The 19,454-nt window shown below is 35.2% G+C and overlaps 1 protein-coding gene across 4 annotated transcripts in view; it reads right to left on the bottom strand.

Annotated features, from left to right (window-relative positions):
- CPNE8 (copine 8) overlaps positions 1–19,454 on the bottom strand; it is a 303,498-nt gene that overhangs the window by 151,322 nt on the left and 132,722 nt on the right. The gene's annotated exons all lie outside the window — the stretch shown is intronic.

Genomic DNA, 19,454 nt, shown 5'->3' with positions numbered 1-19,454 from the left:
AAAACAACAAAGAGCATACTTAAATACAATGATATTTTATATTAATAGTATATAATATAAATGAATATTAAATACATATTTTATTTTTATATAACCAAACAAAAAGCATACTACTAATAGGTGGGCTCTAACAAAATATATTCCTAGTTTCAAATTTGAGTTTATCCTATAGATCCACATTTATTGATAAAGCTAAACTTTGAGCACTTTCAACATGTCAGTCCTTTGCCCAAGAATCTTCAATAGCTTCACACTATCATATGTAATTAATATAATATAATGTAGTATCTATAATATAAAATATTCTCCCATGACTTCTAAGATTTCTATTATGTGATTAAAACGTATTCCTAATCTTGGTTTTCAATATTTCTTTCTTCTTTCATCAACATGGTTATTTATTTGGGCTTATTTTTGCTCTGTGCCAATTCCCACACCTTGGCATACCATAGTGTGTTAAACTCTTCCCTATTCTGCCCCAAACTTTCTACATCCCCAGAGGAAGTTTTACTTGTTCCAGGAACACTTATCCCAGTCAACCTTACACAAAACTTGGCCTTTTCTGTGCTCCTATTGACATTAAAGTCAGTACCACAGGTTTAGCATTTAATTATTACTAAATTGTTACAAGCACATATTTTTTACCCTTCTTTCCCCAAGTTGATTATAAGCTCTATAAGAGCAAAATTCATGTTATAAACCTCTGGTAAACCGACAGATTTAAATATCTATACATAACAGGCATTCAATATATTAGGAAAACATATAATACGTAAGCAAAATTAAGCAAAGCAAAACTTCCACCCAATTTTCTTTCTAAACGTCTATGCCATATTTATGCTCATATAGCTTCCAGCTGACACCAAGAGCAAAGTGCACTAGGATAATGCAAGGTATGTGCATGGTTTCCTGCTTTACCTGAGGGAATACAGAGACAAGTCCAAGAGAAGCTTCCAAAGAGTAATCCTAATGCTCTAAAGGTATACTTCATGCTTCTTTTGTCCTATCACTAATCATAGCTCAGACTCTTCTGTTTTTCCTAGGAACTACAAATTGTGGAATTAGAGCCAAACAAGTGTTTTTGTCCTCAAGAATATGATTCAACTCCAATAATCTATGCCAATTTGTATGTGACATTTTCTTCAGGTCTTTATGACTAAGAGATCAATTAATTTATCTTTGCATGTTTTTTCATAGAATATTAAACACATCTTTTTTTTAATGCAAGACAAAATTTAATAAGTGGATAAGCATTTAGTAGACTGGTCACAATAAAAAAGAAGATTCTTACTGAAATAACAATGGGGTGCAATTTTACATGTCTTAAGTTATCAGTCATTGAAAGAGATGACACTCTCCAGTACCGGTTGTGTTGGGAGAACTTGCATATGCACCAACTGCAGGTGGCAATGCAGATAATAACTGTCATTTGAAGAAAATACATACATCATTTTTAGCATCCCTCCATTGTCAGTAATCAGTTAATTTTTCTAATCCAGCTGTACTTTCTTCTTCTTTTTTTCTATTTGTGAATCACAAGATTTACACTTTCAGCATTACAGCAAGCTAAAACACCCTGACTGAGCATCTACCTGAAAATAATTTAAAATACTGAATAAAATTTGCAAAACATATTTATAAATGCTCCAATAACCTGGCAAGAAAAGTAAGAACCAATTAGAAACTGAAGATGGAAAGCCAGAAAGACAAACAGAGGTAAACGCTGGAGAGTTTAATCTTGGGCTTTTTTTTTTAATAGTTTTTTATTGGAGTATAATTGCTTCACAATACTGCGTTAGTTTCCGTTGTATAACAAAGTGAATCAGCCATATGGATACATATATCCTCATAACCCCTCCCACTTGAGCCTCCCTCCCACCATCCCTATCCCACATCTCTAGGTCATTGCAAAGCACCAAGCTGATCTCCCTGTGCTATGCTGCTGCTTCCCACTAGCTAACCATTTTACATTCAGTAGTGTATATATGTCAATGCTACTCTCACTTCACTGCAGCTTCCCCCTCCACCTACTGTGTTCCCAAGTTCTTTCTCTATGCCTACATCTTTATTCCTGCCCTGCCACTAGGTTCATCAGTACCATTTTTTTGGTTTGTTTTTTAGATTCTATATATATGTGTGTTAGCATACGGTACTTGTTTTTCTCTTTCTGACTTCACTCTGTATGACAGACTCCAGGTCCATCCACCTCACTACAAATAACTCAGTTTTGTTTCTTTTTATGGCTGAGTAATATTCCATTGCATATATGTGCCACATCTTCCTTATCCATTCATCTGTCAATGGACATTTAGGTTGGTTCCATGTCCTGGCTATTGTAAATAGAGCTGCAGTGAACATTGTGGTATATGTCCCTCTTTGAATTATGGTTTTCTCATGGTATATGCCCAGTAGTGGGATTGCTGGATCATATGGTAGTTCTATTTTTAGCTTTTTAAGGAACTTCCATACTGTTCTCCATAATGGTTGTATTAATTTATGGATCCTTAGAGCATAAAGATGAGAGACCAAAAAAAAAAATAAAATGTGAGGGAGTACTCACAAGGTGGAGAATTCAATAAATAAACAACTCATAGCATAAAGCTTAGATCACAATGACTATATTGCCTGAATGTAGCATAAATTAGATATAAACGTTTACTTTGGAGGGACCCACAAAATAAATCCATGCCCTAAAATGTGGTGATTAATGAAAGAGAAAAAATGTATCCTAATAATTTAGACCTTAACCAGGCTTGTTGCCTTAATTTTAACTACCTAGGCAATTACAAACTTCAAACCAAGAATTCAGCTTAATTCAAGTGATCACAGTTAGTTGGTAAGTACAAAATCTCTCTGGAAGAATTTGCCTTCAAACTAAATCTCAAAATACTATCACATTAAAAGTTTAAAAATATGTATGAGCTTATTCTAAAATATCTCAAAACCCTAAAGAAAAAATGTACCATGTTTTAAAGTCTCCAGAAAAAGCAGGCTGCAGAATCTAACACAGACATAGAACCCAAAAAATATTATGCATAATATACACAATGTAAGTATGCATAATATACGTAATATATAGAGAAGAATGGAAATATGAGGAACTAGCAAAGAACTATAAAATAATCAAGAATACATGGAGAAAAAATAGGACTTCTAGAAATAATGTAGAGACTGTAGATGGATTTAACAGCAGATTATACACAGCAGAAGAATTAGTGAACTGAAAGATGGATATAAAGAATTTATCACTAACGCAGCATGGAGAGGCTGATATGGGAAAAATTGCAAAGAGGTTTAATGACATGGAGGGAAAAGGTAAAAGTTTTAATGTACATCTAAGCAGAGGTCCAGAAGGAGAAGAAAAAATGAATAGAGGAGATGCAATATTTGAAGAGAGAATGGCCAGGAAACTGCTAGAACTGTTGAGAAACATCAATTTCCAGATTCAAAAAGTCCAATGAATTTCAAGCAGCATAAATAAAAGTACATTTATACCTATACACATATTAAGGACATGTCAAAACACCAGAGCTAAAATGGCATATTTTCAAAGGAGCCAGAGAGAAAAGACAGATGACCTACAAAGATAAGAATGTTAAATTAAGAGCTGACTACTCAGAAGGAACATTGGAAGCTATAAGACAATTGAAAAAATATCTTGAATGATTTTGAAAGAAAGTAACTATCACTCTAGGATTTTATATAGTATATCTCTTTTAAGAACAAGTATGAACGACAGGTATTTTAAAACAAAATAGAATTGAGTGAATTTACAGCCAAGCACATTTTCTTGAGGAATTTCTAAAGGATGGACTTCAAACTTAAGGAGAATGATCAAACATGAGATGAATGAAGAAACAATAAGGGAAGTGGTAAATATGAAAAACCTTAATAAATATTGACTTAAAATCTTAATGAATATTATTGATAAGAAAATCAATAATAGTAATGTAATAAACTAAAATAAAAAATACAAATAATAATGATAGCACTGTTCAGGAGGGTGAGAATTTAAGTTAAAATCTTAAAGATTTTAAGGAGGAAAGTAAAAGATTCTTTAAAGTAAATAGAATTTGATAAATTAGGTAAATTCAGAAATTCCTAGGAAACTACAATTTTTAAGGACTTTGTAATCTAAAGGTTAGAAAAGAAAGATTGTGAAATGGTGTTTTAAAAATATAACCAATTCAAAAGAAACTAAAGAAAAAAAAGTGTGAAGCACAAGAGAAGCACTAAATAAGTGATCGAAATAAATCCAGAGCAACAGTTACAAAAGTACATGTTAATGAACTAAACACTACAGATTAGAAACAAAGACTGTCATTCTGTATAAAAAATAAAATTCATACATAGCTATTTACAACAGACACTAGAATTTAAGAATTTAGAATATTCAAAAGAAAAGAATGGAAAGATACACTAAAGGAAAAAAAAAAAAAAACTAACCCTAATGGAAACCAGTGTACCTACATTAATAGCAAACATATAAATTTTAAATTTAAAAAAGACTGCCAGAAATCATTACTGTGTAATAATAAAAGGTTCAATTAATTAGGAAGATACAATAATCTCAATACTATATGCATCTAACATTGTAGTTCCAAAATATATAAAGAACTAACCATACAACAAAAGGACAGATACATCATTATGTTGAGCAATTTTAACCTGGTAAGTACCACATTGGTCAGTGATCAATGTTAACAATCACCAGTGATAAGTCACATTGATATCATGTACCACTGATATGATGTAATAAGAAGGGCATTTCACCACTGTAGTCTTCCCCTCCAAACCTGTAACACCAATCTAAGCATGAGAAAAATATCGAACAACCCCAATTTGAAGAACATTCTACAAAATATCTGACTAGTACTTCTCAAAATGGCCAAAGTCATCCAAATCATGGAAGGACTTAAAAATTGTCACATAACAGAGGATACTAGAAGATAGGATGACTAAATGCAAAGAGGTATCCTGAAGTGAATTCTGATATAGAAAAATGACAGTAGTGGAAAAACAAGTGAAATTCAAGTAAAGTCTGTAGTTTAGTAGTTGTATCAACATTGTTATACTAGTTTTTTCAAATATACCACGTTAACCTAAGATATTAATGGTAGAGGAAACTGGGTGAGGGATATACAAAATTCTCTGTAGGATTTTCACAATTTTTCTGTAAATCTAAAGTTCTTATTAAAAACAAGGCAAGGCATAAAAAGACAAAGAAAATATGAGTAACTATTCTAGGTTAAAAGAGACTAAAAATTAGGACAACTAAATTCAATGTAAAATTTTTGATTAAGTTTTAGACTGGGGATATAGAGCTACAAAAATTGGGACAACTTTTGAACTTTGAATATGGAGTGTGGATTAGATAACTTCAATGTAAAGTTTCCTAATTTTGATTATCATATTATGATTCTGTAAGAGAACACCCTTATTAAGAAATACACATTCACTTTGTTTATGGTTTCCTTTGCTGTTCAAAAGCTTTAAAGTTTAATTAGGTCCCATTTGTTTACTTTTATTTTCATTACTCTAGGACAGGGGTCTCCAACCCCCAGGCTGTGGGCTGGTACTGGCCCGTGGCCTGTTAGGAACTGGGCCCCACAGCAAGGGGAGAGTAGTGGGTGAGAAACTGAAGCTTCATCTGCCCTACCCATCACTCCCCATTGCTTGCATTAGAGCCTGAACCATCACCCCCACTGTCCATGGAAAAACTGTCTTCCAGGAAACCGGCACCTGGTACCAAAAAGGTTGGGGATGGCTGCTCTAAGAGATGTATCAAAGAAAGAAAATGAAGTGACTGACAAGAGATTAATCTCCAAATACACAAACAGCTCATGCAGCTCAATATCAAATAAACAAACAGCCCAATCAAAATTAGGTGGAGGGGCTTCCCTGGTGGCACAGTGGTTGAGAGTCCACCTGCTGATGCAGGGGACACAGGTTCGTGCCCCGATCCGGGAAGATTCCACATGCCTTGGAGCGGCTAGGCCTGTGAGCCATGGCCACTGAGTCTGCGTGTCCGGAGCCTGTGCTCCACAATGGGAGAGGCCACAACAGTGAGAGGCCCGCATACAGAAAAAAAAAAAAAAAAAAAAATTGGGTGGAAGATCTACACATTTCTCCAAAGAAGACATACAGATGGCCAAAAAACACATGAAAAGATGCTCTACATCACTAATTATTAGAGAAATGCAAATCAAAATTACAGTTAGGTATCACCTCACACCAGTTAGAATGGCCACCACCAAAAAATCTATAAACAATAAATGCTAGAGAGGGTGTGGAGGAAAGGAAACCCTCTTACACTGTTGGTAGGAATGCAAATTGGTAGAGTCACTATGGAGAACAGTATGGAGGTTCCTTAAAAAAGTAAAAATAGAGCTACCATATGATCCAACAATCCCAGTCCTTGAGCATATATCTGGAGAAGACCATAATTTGAAAAGATACATGCACCCCAATGTTCATTGCAGGACTATTTATAATAGCCAAGACACGGAAGCAACCTAAATGTCCATCAATGGATGAGTGGATAAAGAAGGTGTGGTACATATATACAGTGGGATATTAGCCATAAAAAAGAATGAAAAAATGCCATTTGCAGCACCATGGATGGACCTACAGGTTGTCATACTGAGTGAAGTAGGTCAGACAAAGACAAATATCACCTATATGTGGAATATAAAAAAATGGTACAAATGGACTTATTTATAAAACAGAAATAGAGTCAAATATGTAGAAAAAAGCATATGGTTACGAAGGGGGGAAAAGGGGGAAGGGATAAATTGGTAGATTGGGATTGACATATGCACACTACTGTATATATAACACAACTATTAAGAACCTGCTGTATAGCACAGGGAACTCACTCAATACTCTGTAATGGAAATGTATATGGGAAAAGAATCTAAAAAAGAGTGGAGATATATATATATATATATACACTTAACTGATTCACTTTGCTGTACAGCAGAAACTAACACAATGTTGTAAATCAACTATACTCCAATGAAAATTAATGTTAAAAAAAGAAATACACACTCAAGTATGTAGAGGAAAGGGGGCACAATGTCTCTGACAACGTTTCAAAATTACTCTCAGATGGTTCTGAAAAAAAATATAAAACTGGAATATGAGAGTGGTGGATGAGAGGGAGGGAAGTGGGGAAAAAATGATAAAGCAATATGACAAAGTTAACATCTGTTGAAAGTAAACATTCTGGGTAAAGGGCATAAAAGAGTTTCTGGTAATAATCTAGTAAATATTCTGTACAATTGAAATTATATCAAAATAGAAATTTACCCCTCAAACCAATTTTGAAAAGTTTCCTATAATTGTATTCTCCTATTTTTGTGGCACAGAGAAAGAATAATAGAACCCATCTCCCAAACAAAGATATTATTCGAGTATTATTAGAAATGAGTAATCCTTTCCAGAACTGAGCACATGAACAAAAAATGGCCTCTGAGAGACTGGGTGGTTTGTTTTGGTTTGATTTGGTTTGTTTTGCCTTTTGTTGATTGTTACAGTTGAGTTTTTTCCTAACTGTAATATTTTTACATATCTCTTACTACTTCTCAATTACCACTTCTCCACTGCCTTTAGTAACTTCATATTTTTACACTGTTGCTTGGCTTACTGCAGTTTTCTTATTCCTAACTGATCTCAGGCTGCTATGCCTGCTCTCCATTAATAGAAATTGATCTGATTATGAATTCCAATCATGAAGCCTTCCATTTTCTAGTGGCTCTATATAGGTCCTACAATAATTTCAAACATTAATTACAACACAATAATCATCATAAAATGCAGCCACTGTTAAGTCTCTTATTTCATCATTTCTGCCACTTATCAATAGGGCCACCCTTTTGGATCCTGAAATCATAACAGATGTTTTATTTCACTCTGACTTCACCTGTAAAACTCACTCTACCAACAAGTCAAGGACCATCTTTCGTCTCAGTGATTTCTACTTTTTTTTTTTTGCGGGGGAGGGAGTGCCACACGGCTTCTGGGATCTTACTTCCCTCACTAATCGGATGGTATTAGTTTAGTATTTTATATGCAAATATATGAACAAAATGGTATTAAACAAAAATCCAGCAGTGCAATAAAAAAGATAATATATCAATACAATAATAGTAGGAAACATCAATACTCTACGTTCACAATATAGAACTGAACAGAAGATCAATAAAGAAATAGAGGACTTGAACAATACTACAGACCAACTGCACCTAACAGACATTTACAGCACAGTCCACTCAACAACCACAGAACACACATTCTTCTCAAGTGTACACAGAACATTCTCCAGGAGAGGCCACATGTTAAACCACAAAACAAATCTTAACAAATTTAAGAAGCTTGAAATTCTATAAAGTATATTTTCCAATAACACTGGAAAAAACTAAGAAATAACTAGTGGAAGGAAAATTAGAAAATATACAAATTATGTAGAAATTAAACAGCACACTCTTAAACAACCAATGGGTCAAAGAAAAAGTCACAAGAGAAATTAGAAAATACCTTGAAACAAATGAAAATGAAAACACAACATACCAAAACATATGGGATGCAGTGAAAGCAGTGCCAAGAGGGAAGTTTACAGTTGAAAATGCATGTATAAAAAAAAGTAAAAAGAGACTATAAATCAACAACCTAACTTTATACCTCAAAGAACTAAAAAAACCCAGAAAAGCACAAAAAAAAAGTAAACTCAAAGCTAGCAGAAGGAAATAAATAATAAAGATTGGAGCAGAAATAAAGGAAACAGAGAATATAAAAATACCAAAAATTCAATAAAAGAGTTGACTTTTTAAAGAGATCAACAAAATTGAAAAACCCTTCATGAGACTAAGAAAAAAAGAGAAAACTCAAATAAATAAAATCAGAAACAAAAGAAGGGCCATTACAATGAATGCCACAGATATAAAAAAAGATTTTAAGAGAATACTATGAATAATTTTAGGCCAACAAACTGGATAGCCCAGAATAAATGTATAAATTCCTAGAAACACATGATTTGCCAAGACTGAATCATGAAGAAATGCAAAATCTGAACAGACCAATAACTAGTAAGGAGACTAAATCAGTAACCAAACACCTGTCAGCAAAAAAAGGCCTAGGACCAAATGGCTTCACTGAAGAATTCTCTCAAACATTTAAAGATGAATTAACATTAATTTTCCTCTAACTCTTCCAATAAATTGAAAAGGGTTTGGGCGGGGGGGGGGCATTTCCAAGTTCATTCTATAAAGCCAGCATTATCCTGATACCAAAATCAGACAAAGACAACACAAGAAAACTACAGACCAATATCCCTGATGAATATTAATGCAAAAGTCCTAAGCAAAACACAAGCAAACTGAATTCAACAGCACATCAATAGGATTATACACCATGACCAAGTGCGATTTATTCCTGGAATGCCAGGATGGCTCAGGCATTAAAATAAATTTAATATATCACAGTAACAGAATAAAAACAAAACCATGTGATTATCTCAATTGATGCAGAAAAAGCATTTGACAAGATTCAACACCCTTTCATGATAAAAACACTCAGCAAACTAGGAATAAAAGGTAATTACATCAACATAATAATAACCATTTATGAAAAGCACACAAGTAACTTCATACACAATGATAAAAGATTGAAAGCTTTTCCTCTAAGATCATGAAAAGGAAAGATACCCACCCTGGCTACCTCTATTCAACACCACAATGGAAGTTCTAGCCAGAGCAATTAGGGAAAAAAAAAAAAAAAGTAAAAGGCATCCAAATTGAAAAGGAAGAAGTAAAACTACTTCTGTTTGCAAATGACATAATCTTATATGCACAAAGAGTACACATTAAAAAAAAATCTGTTAGAACTAATAAACAACTACAGCAAAGTTGCAGGATAAAAAGTCAACATAAAAATAAGTTGTGTTTAAAAAAAAGAAGAAAAAAATAAGTTGTGTTTCTATATACTAATAATGAACAAACCAAAACACAAATTAAGAAAAATTCAACTTACAATAGCATTAAAATAGTTTAAAAATTAAGAATAAAAGTTACCAAGGAGGTGAAAGACTTTTACACTGAAAACTATAAAACATTGCTGGAAGAAATTAAGGAAGACACATAAACAGAAATATATTCTGTGTTCATGGCTTGCAAGAGACATGTTAAGATTTTCATACAACCAAAGCAATCTACAGATTCAACATAATCTCTATCAAAATCCCCCTGGAAAATTTTTAAAGAAATAAACTGTAAAATTCATCCAAAAATTCATGAAATCTCAAGGGACTTTGAATAGCCAAAACAATTTTGAAAAAGAACAAAGTTAGAGGACTCACATTTCCTGATTCCAAAACATACTACAAAACTATAGTAATCAAAACAATATGGTACTGGCATAACAACTGACAAATAGGCATATGAAATACAACAGAAATCTGAGAAATAAACCCTAACATATATGGTCAAGTGATCTTCAAAAAGTATCCCAACCAATGACATTCAATGAGGGAAGTACACTTTCTACAACAAGTAGTGTGGGGAAAACTGTATAACCTCATAGAAAAGAATGAAGTTGGACCTTTATTTTACACCATACATAAAAATCAACTCAAAATAGATTAAAGACTTAAACAAAAGGCCTAAAATTATAAAACATAGAGAAAAACATAGGGGAAAAACTTCATGACATTGGTCTTGACTGATTTCTTGGACATGACACAAAAGTACACCAAAAATAGACAAATGGGATTACATCAAACCTAAGAAGCTTTGTAACTCATAGAACATAATAAATAGAGTGAAAAAGGCAACCTATGGGATGGAATGATGTATTTGCAAATCATACATCTAATAAAGGATTAATATCCAGGGTATGTGATAAAGGTTAATATAAACAAGTCTACAACCCAATGGAAAAAAATAACATACCCTGATTCAAAAGGGGGAAAATGGAGAAATGTGGCCAAGATGGCAGAGTAGGAAGACCCTGAGCTCACCTCCTCCCATGGGCACACCAAAATTACAACTATTTACACAGCAACTATCTACGAGAATAACCTGATACTAGCAAAAATGATTTTCCACAACTAAAGATATAAAGAAAGAACCACAATAAGATGGATATGAAGGGCAAAGACATAGCATAGTCAAGACACATACCACTGTGCATGTGACCCACAGATGGGAAAATAATCACAACTGCAGAGGTCCTTCCCAAGGAGTGAGTGGTCTAACCCCTACATAAGGCTCCCAACCCAGGGGTCGTACACTGGGAAGACAAGCTCCCAGAATGTCTGGTTTTGAAGGCCAACAGGGCTAGAATATGGGAGAGTCAGAGGGCTGTAGGAAACAAGAGACTCTTAAAGGGTAAGTGCAAAATCTCACAAGGTCCAAGTCCCAGCACAAAGGCAATAATTTGGAAGGAACCTAGGTCAGATCCATTTGCTGATCTTGGAGACCCTCCCAGAGAGGCAGCGGGCAAATGCAACTCACCCTGGGGACACAGACACTAGTAAGGAGATCAAGCATTTATAAAGTTAGTAGGAAGGTTAAAAAACAAAAAAAGTATAATCATCTATATCCACAAGAAGTAGTTAAAGGATACACAAAACAAAGTGATGTAAAATATGACTCCAAAAACATTAAACATGGGTGTGTGTGTGAAGGAGTAAATATGCAGATTTATTAGGACATGTTCAAACTTAAGAGGTTATCAGCCTAAAATATCATATAGAGAGAGGGAGAAGGGGAGAGAGAGAGAGTTATACATGAACTTCATGGTAACTAAAAACCGAAAGATTATGATAAATACATACACAAATAACAGAAATGAATCCAAATATAACCTTAAGCATAGTCATCAAATCAGAAGGGAAGTGAGCAAAAGAAGAAGGAAGGAACAAAAAAAGGATAGAAACAACCAGAAAGCAAGAAACAAAATGGCAAGAGTTTCATACCTATCAGTAAATAACTTATTTATTTTAAATAAATAATTATTTAAAGTAATTATTTAAATAATTACTTTAAATGTGGGAGTGGCCAAGATGGCTAAGTATAAAGATGCTGAGCTCAAATCCTCCCATGGGTACACCAAGGTTGCAACAATTTGCAGAGTGGCTATTGATGAGAATGGCCAGAAGACTGGCAGAGGAGATCTTCTAAAACCAGAGATGTTAGGAGGGAACCACAGAGAAATGGGTGGGATGGTAAAGATGTGGTATTGTCAGGATCCATAGCCCCAGGTTGGCAAACCACAAAAGGACGGATAATTGTAATCACAGAATTTCTCCTCAAGGAGCTAGTGAACCCCACATTGGGCTCTAGAGCCCAGGGTCCTGCATGGGAAGATGAGTCCCCAAAATGCTTTGACTTAAAGGCCAGTGAGGCTTGCTTTCAAGAGAGCTGGAGGGCTGGGGGAAACAGAGAATCCACTCTTGAGGGGCACATATAAGATCTCACATGCTCTGGGACCCTAGGCAGAAGGAGTAATTTCAAAGGAGCCTGGGTCAGACCCACCTGCTGATGTTGGAGAGCCTCCCAGAGAGGCAGGAGGCAGTAGGAGATCAACTTGAGGATATGAACACTAGTGACAGCCATTTTGGAGGGCTCATTGTACCGTGTAGACACTGGTGCTGGCAAGGACAATTTTGGAATCCTCCCTCAAGCTTCTTAGTGCTGGCACCTGGCTGGGCTACCAGCCTTTAGACACCAGTACTGGGATGCCTTGGGGCAAGTAACTGCCCAGGCAGACACTCAGAAGCAGGCAGGCTGCATTAAGACCCTCCTGAGTCCACAGCCACCTTGGGATATGGCTGTGTCCATCAGATGGTCTAAGGCTCATCCACAAACATCAGTGCACTGACCCTAGCCCTGGGAACCCCAGGGCCCTGTAAGCCAGAGACACTGGGAGCCAACTCTGCCCACCAGTAGGCCAGCACTAGTCCTGGGACCAGCCTCACCCACCAGTGAGTAGGCACCAGACTCAGGATGCCCTGTGCCCCAGCCCCACCATCCAGTGTACTGAAATAACAATACTGGATCCCTCCAGAGCCCCGCAGCCAAAGATGCTGTGACTCAGTTCTGCCCACCAGTGGAGTAGCATTTGCTGCAGAACCTGACATCACCCACCAGGGGGCAGGCACCAGCCCTGGGATTCTTGGCTCTCAGACCCAACCAGGAGCAGGAAGAAACCAGCCCTAGGACTACCAAAGCCATGTAACCTCCAGTACCAGGACACAGCCTATACACCAACAGGTGGGCATCAGCTCCGGGACACCATGGGCCCCAGCCTTGCTCACCAGCAGGACAACTCCAGCTCTGAGACCCCCCAGACACCTGCAGTGAGAGAACAGAGAACCCGGCCCCACACACCTGTGAGTTGGAACTAGTCCCGGGAACCCCTGGGCTCCAGCACCACCCAAAACCAGGTCCATCAGGCCAAAACCAGCTCTGAGACACCTTGGACCCCTCAGCCAGTTGTCCCAGAATCAAGCCCCACTCACCAGCATAACAACACCAGCTTGAGGGACCACGGGCCCCACAGGCAGCCGTATCAGGAAATGGCCACACCCACCAGTGGGCCAACAATAGCCCAGGAACCCTCCAGGGCCCAGCAACCTGCAGTCTTGTGACCCAGCAATACCAGCCAGTGGCTGGCAGCATCCACACAAGGCAGGGCCTGGCAATCAACCAGACCAGGGATCACCAACACCTACCAGACCACCCACAGTAATCAGTCTTCTACACCAGAAGGACCCACACAGATCAAATAATGGGCATCCCTAAAGCATATAGCTCTGGTGACCAGAGGGGAGAGAGTGATGCTGGGACACAAAGGACATCTACTATTAAGGGCCACATCTCCAAGGTCGGGAAAGGTAACCAACTTACTAGATACAAAAAAATAAAACCATCAAATTAAACAAAACAAGGAATAGAGGAATATCTTCCAAATGAAGGAACAAGATAAAAACTCCAAAAGAAGAACTTAGTGAAGTAGAGATAGGCAATCTACCTTATAGAGTATTCAAGGTAATAATTGTAAAGATGTTCAAAGAACTAGGGAGAAGACTGGATGAACAGAGTGAGAATTTAGAAGTTTTAAACAAAGAGAAAATATAAAGAAGAGTCAAACAGAGATGAAGAAAACAGTAACTGAAATAAAAAATACACTAGAAGTAATCAACAGTAGATTACATGATACAGAGGAATGGATCAGCAAACTGGAAGACAGAATAGTGGGAATAACAGATTAAAATAAAAAAGAATTTAAAAATGAGAAAATGAGGATAGTTTAAGATACCTCTGAAACAACACTAAGCATACTAACATTCACAATATAGGAGTCCCAGAAGGAGAAGAGAGAAAGAAAGGGGCAGAGAACATATATGAAGACATACTAGCTGAAAACTTCTCTAACCTGGAAAAGGAAACAGATGTCCAGGAATAGGAAGCACAGAGTCTCAAACAGGATTAACACAAAAAGGACCACACTGAGACACACAGTAAATAAAATGGCAAAAATTAAAGATAAAGAGAGAATCTTAGGAGAAGCAAGGGAAAAGCAACAAGTTACTTACAAGGGAACTCCCATAGGCTATCAGCTAACTTTTCGGCAGAAACTCTGCAGGCCACAAGGGAGTGGCACACTATGTTTAAAGTGATGAACGGGAAAAACCTACGACCAAGAATACTCTACCGGGCAAGGCTTTCATTCAGATTTGATGGAGAGATCAAAAGTCTTACAAAGAAGCAAAAGCTAAAAGATTTCAGCACCACCACACCAGATTTACAAGAAATGTTAAGGGACTTCTCTAAGCGAAAAAGAAAAGGCCACAACAGGAAACATGAAAATTATGAAAGGAAAAATCTCATTGGCAAAGGGAAACATGTAATAAAGGTTGTAAATCAGCTATGTACAAAGCTAGTAGAAAGGTTAAAAGACAAACGTAGTAAAATCATCTTAACTGCAGCAAGTAGTTAAAGAGATAAAACAAAAAGATGTAAACTATGATGTCCAAAACAGTAAACTTTTGGCAGGGAGTAAAAATGCAGCCTTGTTAAAATGTGTTTGAACTTAAGAGATCAGCAACTTAAAATTACCACATAAATATATAAATTACTGTGTACACTGTAGTGAATATAGTAAATAGCTATGTAATATCCTTGTATAGTGATATATCATAACTAGACTTTTCAAGGGGATCATTTTGAAATGTATAGAAATACCAAAAAACTATGTTGTATAACAGGAACTAACATAATGTTGTAAGTCAGTTATACTTCAAAAACAAACAAATAAACTCATAGAAAAAGAGGTCAGAATTGTGGTTACCAGAGGTGAGGAATGAAGGAATGGGGACTTGAATGAAAGCAATCAAAACTTCCAGGTACAGGATAAATAACTACTAGCAATTTAATATACAATGTGATGAATATAATTAACACTGCTCTATGCTATATATGAAACTTGTTAAGAGAGAAAATCCTGAGTTCTTATCACAATAAAAACATTATTTTTTCCATTCCTTTAATTTTATATCTATAATGATGTTGGATATTCATGAAATTTATTGCGATAACATTTCGTGATGTATATAAGTCAAATCATTATGCTGTACACCTTAAACTTATATAGTGCTGTATGTCAATTATATCTCAATAAAACAGGAAGAAAAAATAATTAAATTAAATTGAAATGGACTGAATGCTCCCATCAAAAGACAGAGTGGCTGAATGGATAAAAATCCATATATATATATATATATATATATATGCTACCTACAAGAGACTCACTTCAGATCTAAACACATAGAGATTGAAAGTGATGAAATGGAAATAGGTATTCCATGCAAATGGACATTAAAAAAAAAGCTGGAGTTAAATACTTATATCAGACAAAATAGAATTTAAAACAAAACAGTAACAAGAGACAAAGAAAGATATTACATAATGATAAAGAAATAAATACATCAAGAAGATATAATAATTGGAAATATATATGTACCAAACATAGGAGCACCTACATACAATAAACAAATATTAACAGACATAAAGGGAAAAACTGCAAGTAACACAATGATGGTAGGGGACTTTAACACCCCACTTACAATAATGGAAAGAAAATCCAGATAGAAAATGAAAAAGGAAATATTATCCTTAAATGACACACTGGACCCAATTGACTAAATAGATATATATAGATCATTACATTCAAAGTAACAGAATATGTGTTCTTTTTAGGTGCACATTAACCAGGATGGAACACAAATTTAAGAAGACTGAAATTATATCAAGCATCTTCTCCAACCACCAGGTCATGAAACTAGAAATCAACTACAAAAAAAAACCTGGAAAAAAAATAAACATGTGGAGTCTAAACATCATGCTACTAAACAACAAATGGTTCACTGAAGACACAAAAGAGTTAATCAAAAAGCACCTGGAGATAAATAAAAATGGGAACACAACATTCCAAAATCTATGGGACCCAGTAAAAGCAGTTGTAAGAAGGAAGTTTACAGTGATACAAGCCTACCTCATAAAACAAGAAAAATCTCAAATAAACAATCTAACTTTACACATAAGCAACTATAAAACAAAGAGCAAACAAAACCCAGAGTTCATAGAAGGAAAAATAAATAAAGATCAGAGAAAAAAATAAATGAAATAGAGATTAAAAAAATAATGGAAAGGTCAATGAAGTTAAAGCCTGAATCTATGAAAAGATAAAACTGATAAACTTTTAACCACACTCATCAAGAAGAAAAGAGAGACAGCGTAAATACATAAGTTGAGAAATAAAAGAAGACAAGTTACAACCAACAGCACAAAAATACAAAGGATCATATGGGAATATTACCAAAAAACTTGTATACTGATAACATGGCCAACCTAGAAGAGATAGATAAATTTCTAGAAATGTAAAATCTCCCTAGACTAAATCAGGAAAAATAGAAGAAATGGACAGACTGATTACCAGTAATGAAATTGAATCAGTGATCAAAAAAATTCCCAACAAACAAATGTCTAAGATGAGATGGCTTCACAGGTGAATTCTACCAAACATTTAGAGAAGTTAACACCTATCTCTCAATCTATTCCAAAAATTGAACAGGAAAGCATACTTCAAAATCCATCTTTGAGTCTGGAATCACCCTGATTCCAAAGTCAGACAAAGACACCACAAAAAAAGAAAATTACATGCCAATATCACTGATGAACCAAAATCCTCAACAAAATATTAGGAAAGCTAATTCAAAAATACATTAAAAGGATCATACCCCTTGATCAGGATTTACCCCAAGGATGCAAGGATGGTTCAATATCTGCAAATCAACCAATGTGGCACACCACATTAACAAATTGAAGAATAAAAATCATGTGATCATCTCAATAGATAAAGAAAAAGCATCTGACCAGAGAAAAACATCCATTTATGATAAAAAACTCTCAATAAGTGGGTATAGAGGCAATATAACTCAAAATAATAAAGGCCATATATGACAAACACACAGCCAACATAATACATAGTGGTAAAAGCTAAAAGCAATTTCTTCAATATTAGGAACAAGACGAGGATGCTCACTTTGCCACTTTTATTCAACACAGTATTGGAAGTTCTTAGCCATAGCAACCAGAGAAGGAAACAAGTAAAGTAATCCAACCTGGAAAGGAAGAAGTAAAACTACCTCTGTTGTAGATGACATGATATTGTATATAGAAAATCCTAAAGATGCCATCAGAAATCTGCTAGAACTAATAAATGAATTCAGTAAAACTGCAAGATATAAAATTAATATGCAGAACAAACTATTAGAAAAAGAAATTAAGAAAACAATCACACTGACAAGTGCATCAAAAATAAAAATACCTAGGGATAAAACTAACCAAGGAGGTAAAAGACTTGTGCTCTGAAAACTATAAGACACTGAGGAAAGAAATTGAAGATGATGCAAACAAATGGAAAGATATACTGTGCTTATGGTTTGGAAGAATTTATATTGCTAAAGTGACTGACCATAATTCCCAAGGCAATCTACAGATTCATTGCAATCCCTATCAAAATACCAATGGCATTTTTCAGAGAACTAAAATAAATAATGCCAAAATTTATATGGACAAACAAAAGATTCCAAATAGCCAAAACAACCTTGAGAAGTAAGAACAAAGCAGAGGTATCATGCTCCCTGATTTCAAATACACTACAAAGCTACAGTAAATAAAACAGTAGTACTGGCACAAAAACAGATCAATGGAACAGAACATAGATCAATGGAAATAAATAGCAAGCCCAGAAATAAACCCATATTTATATGCTCAATTAATCTATGACAAAGGAGGCAAGAACACACAATGGGGAAAATACAGATTCTTCAATAAAAGTGTTGAGAAAACTAGACAGCAAAAGAATAAATCTGGACTACTTAGTCACACCATTAACAAAAATACACTCAAATGGAATAAAGACTGAAATTTAAAACCTGAAACCATAAACCTTATAGAAGAAAACATAGGCAGTACAATCTTTGACACCCATCTTAACAACATTTTTTTTTGGATCTGTCTCCTCAGGCAAGTGACACAAAAGCAAAAATAAACAGGTGGGACTACATGAAACTGAAAAGCTTTTGCATAGCAACATAAACTGTCATCAAATAAAAAGACAGCCTACTGAATGGGAGAAAATATTAGCACACAATATACCTCATAAGACCTTAATATACAAAATATATAAAGAAGTCATACAACTCAACATCAATAAAAGCAAACAGCCTGGTCAAAAAATGGGTAGAGGACATGAACAGACATTTTTCTAAAGAAGACATACAGATGGCCAATAAGCATATGAAAACACACTCAACATCATTAATCATTAAGGAAGTGCAAATCTAAAACTCAGTGAGATAGCACCTCACACCTGTCAGAATGGCTATCATTAAAAAGACAACAAATAAGAATTGTTGATGGGGATGTGAGAAAAGGGAAATCTTCTGCACTGTTGCTGGGACTGTAATTTGGTGAAGCCACTATGCAAACTGTGTGGAGGTTCCTCAAAAATTAAAAATAGAACTACCAAATGATCCAGAAATTTCACTTGTGGTTTTATCCAAAGAATACAAAATCACTAATTCAAAAAGATATATGCACAAATTGTATAATTATTTACAAAATCCAAGATATGGAAGCAACCTAACTGTCCTGTAAATAGACATGTGGATAAAGAAGATGTGGTATATATAGAATACTTAAAAGCTCAGCTTTTATAACATACTTGAAGGTAAGAAAGATGATAAATTCATCTAAGTACTCTCAGCATCTACTTCAGTGCCTGGTAACCAATGTATTATATTTAAGTATATCTAAATCTTATCAACTCCAAATTTCCAATTCTCATCATCTAAATCAGGTGTGGTTAAGGCTCAGGATGTAATGTAC

Source organism: Neophocaena asiaeorientalis, unplaced genomic scaffold (genome assembly GCF_003031525.2).
Source record: "Neophocaena asiaeorientalis asiaeorientalis breed wild unplaced genomic scaffold, Neophocaena_asiaeorientalis_V1.1 scaffold329, whole genome shotgun sequence".
Lineage (NCBI taxonomy): Eukaryota > Metazoa > Chordata > Mammalia > Artiodactyla > Phocoenidae > Neophocaena > Neophocaena asiaeorientalis.
Note: the sequence above shows the minus strand (reverse complement) of the source record. Positions and strands in the feature narration are given on the sequence as shown.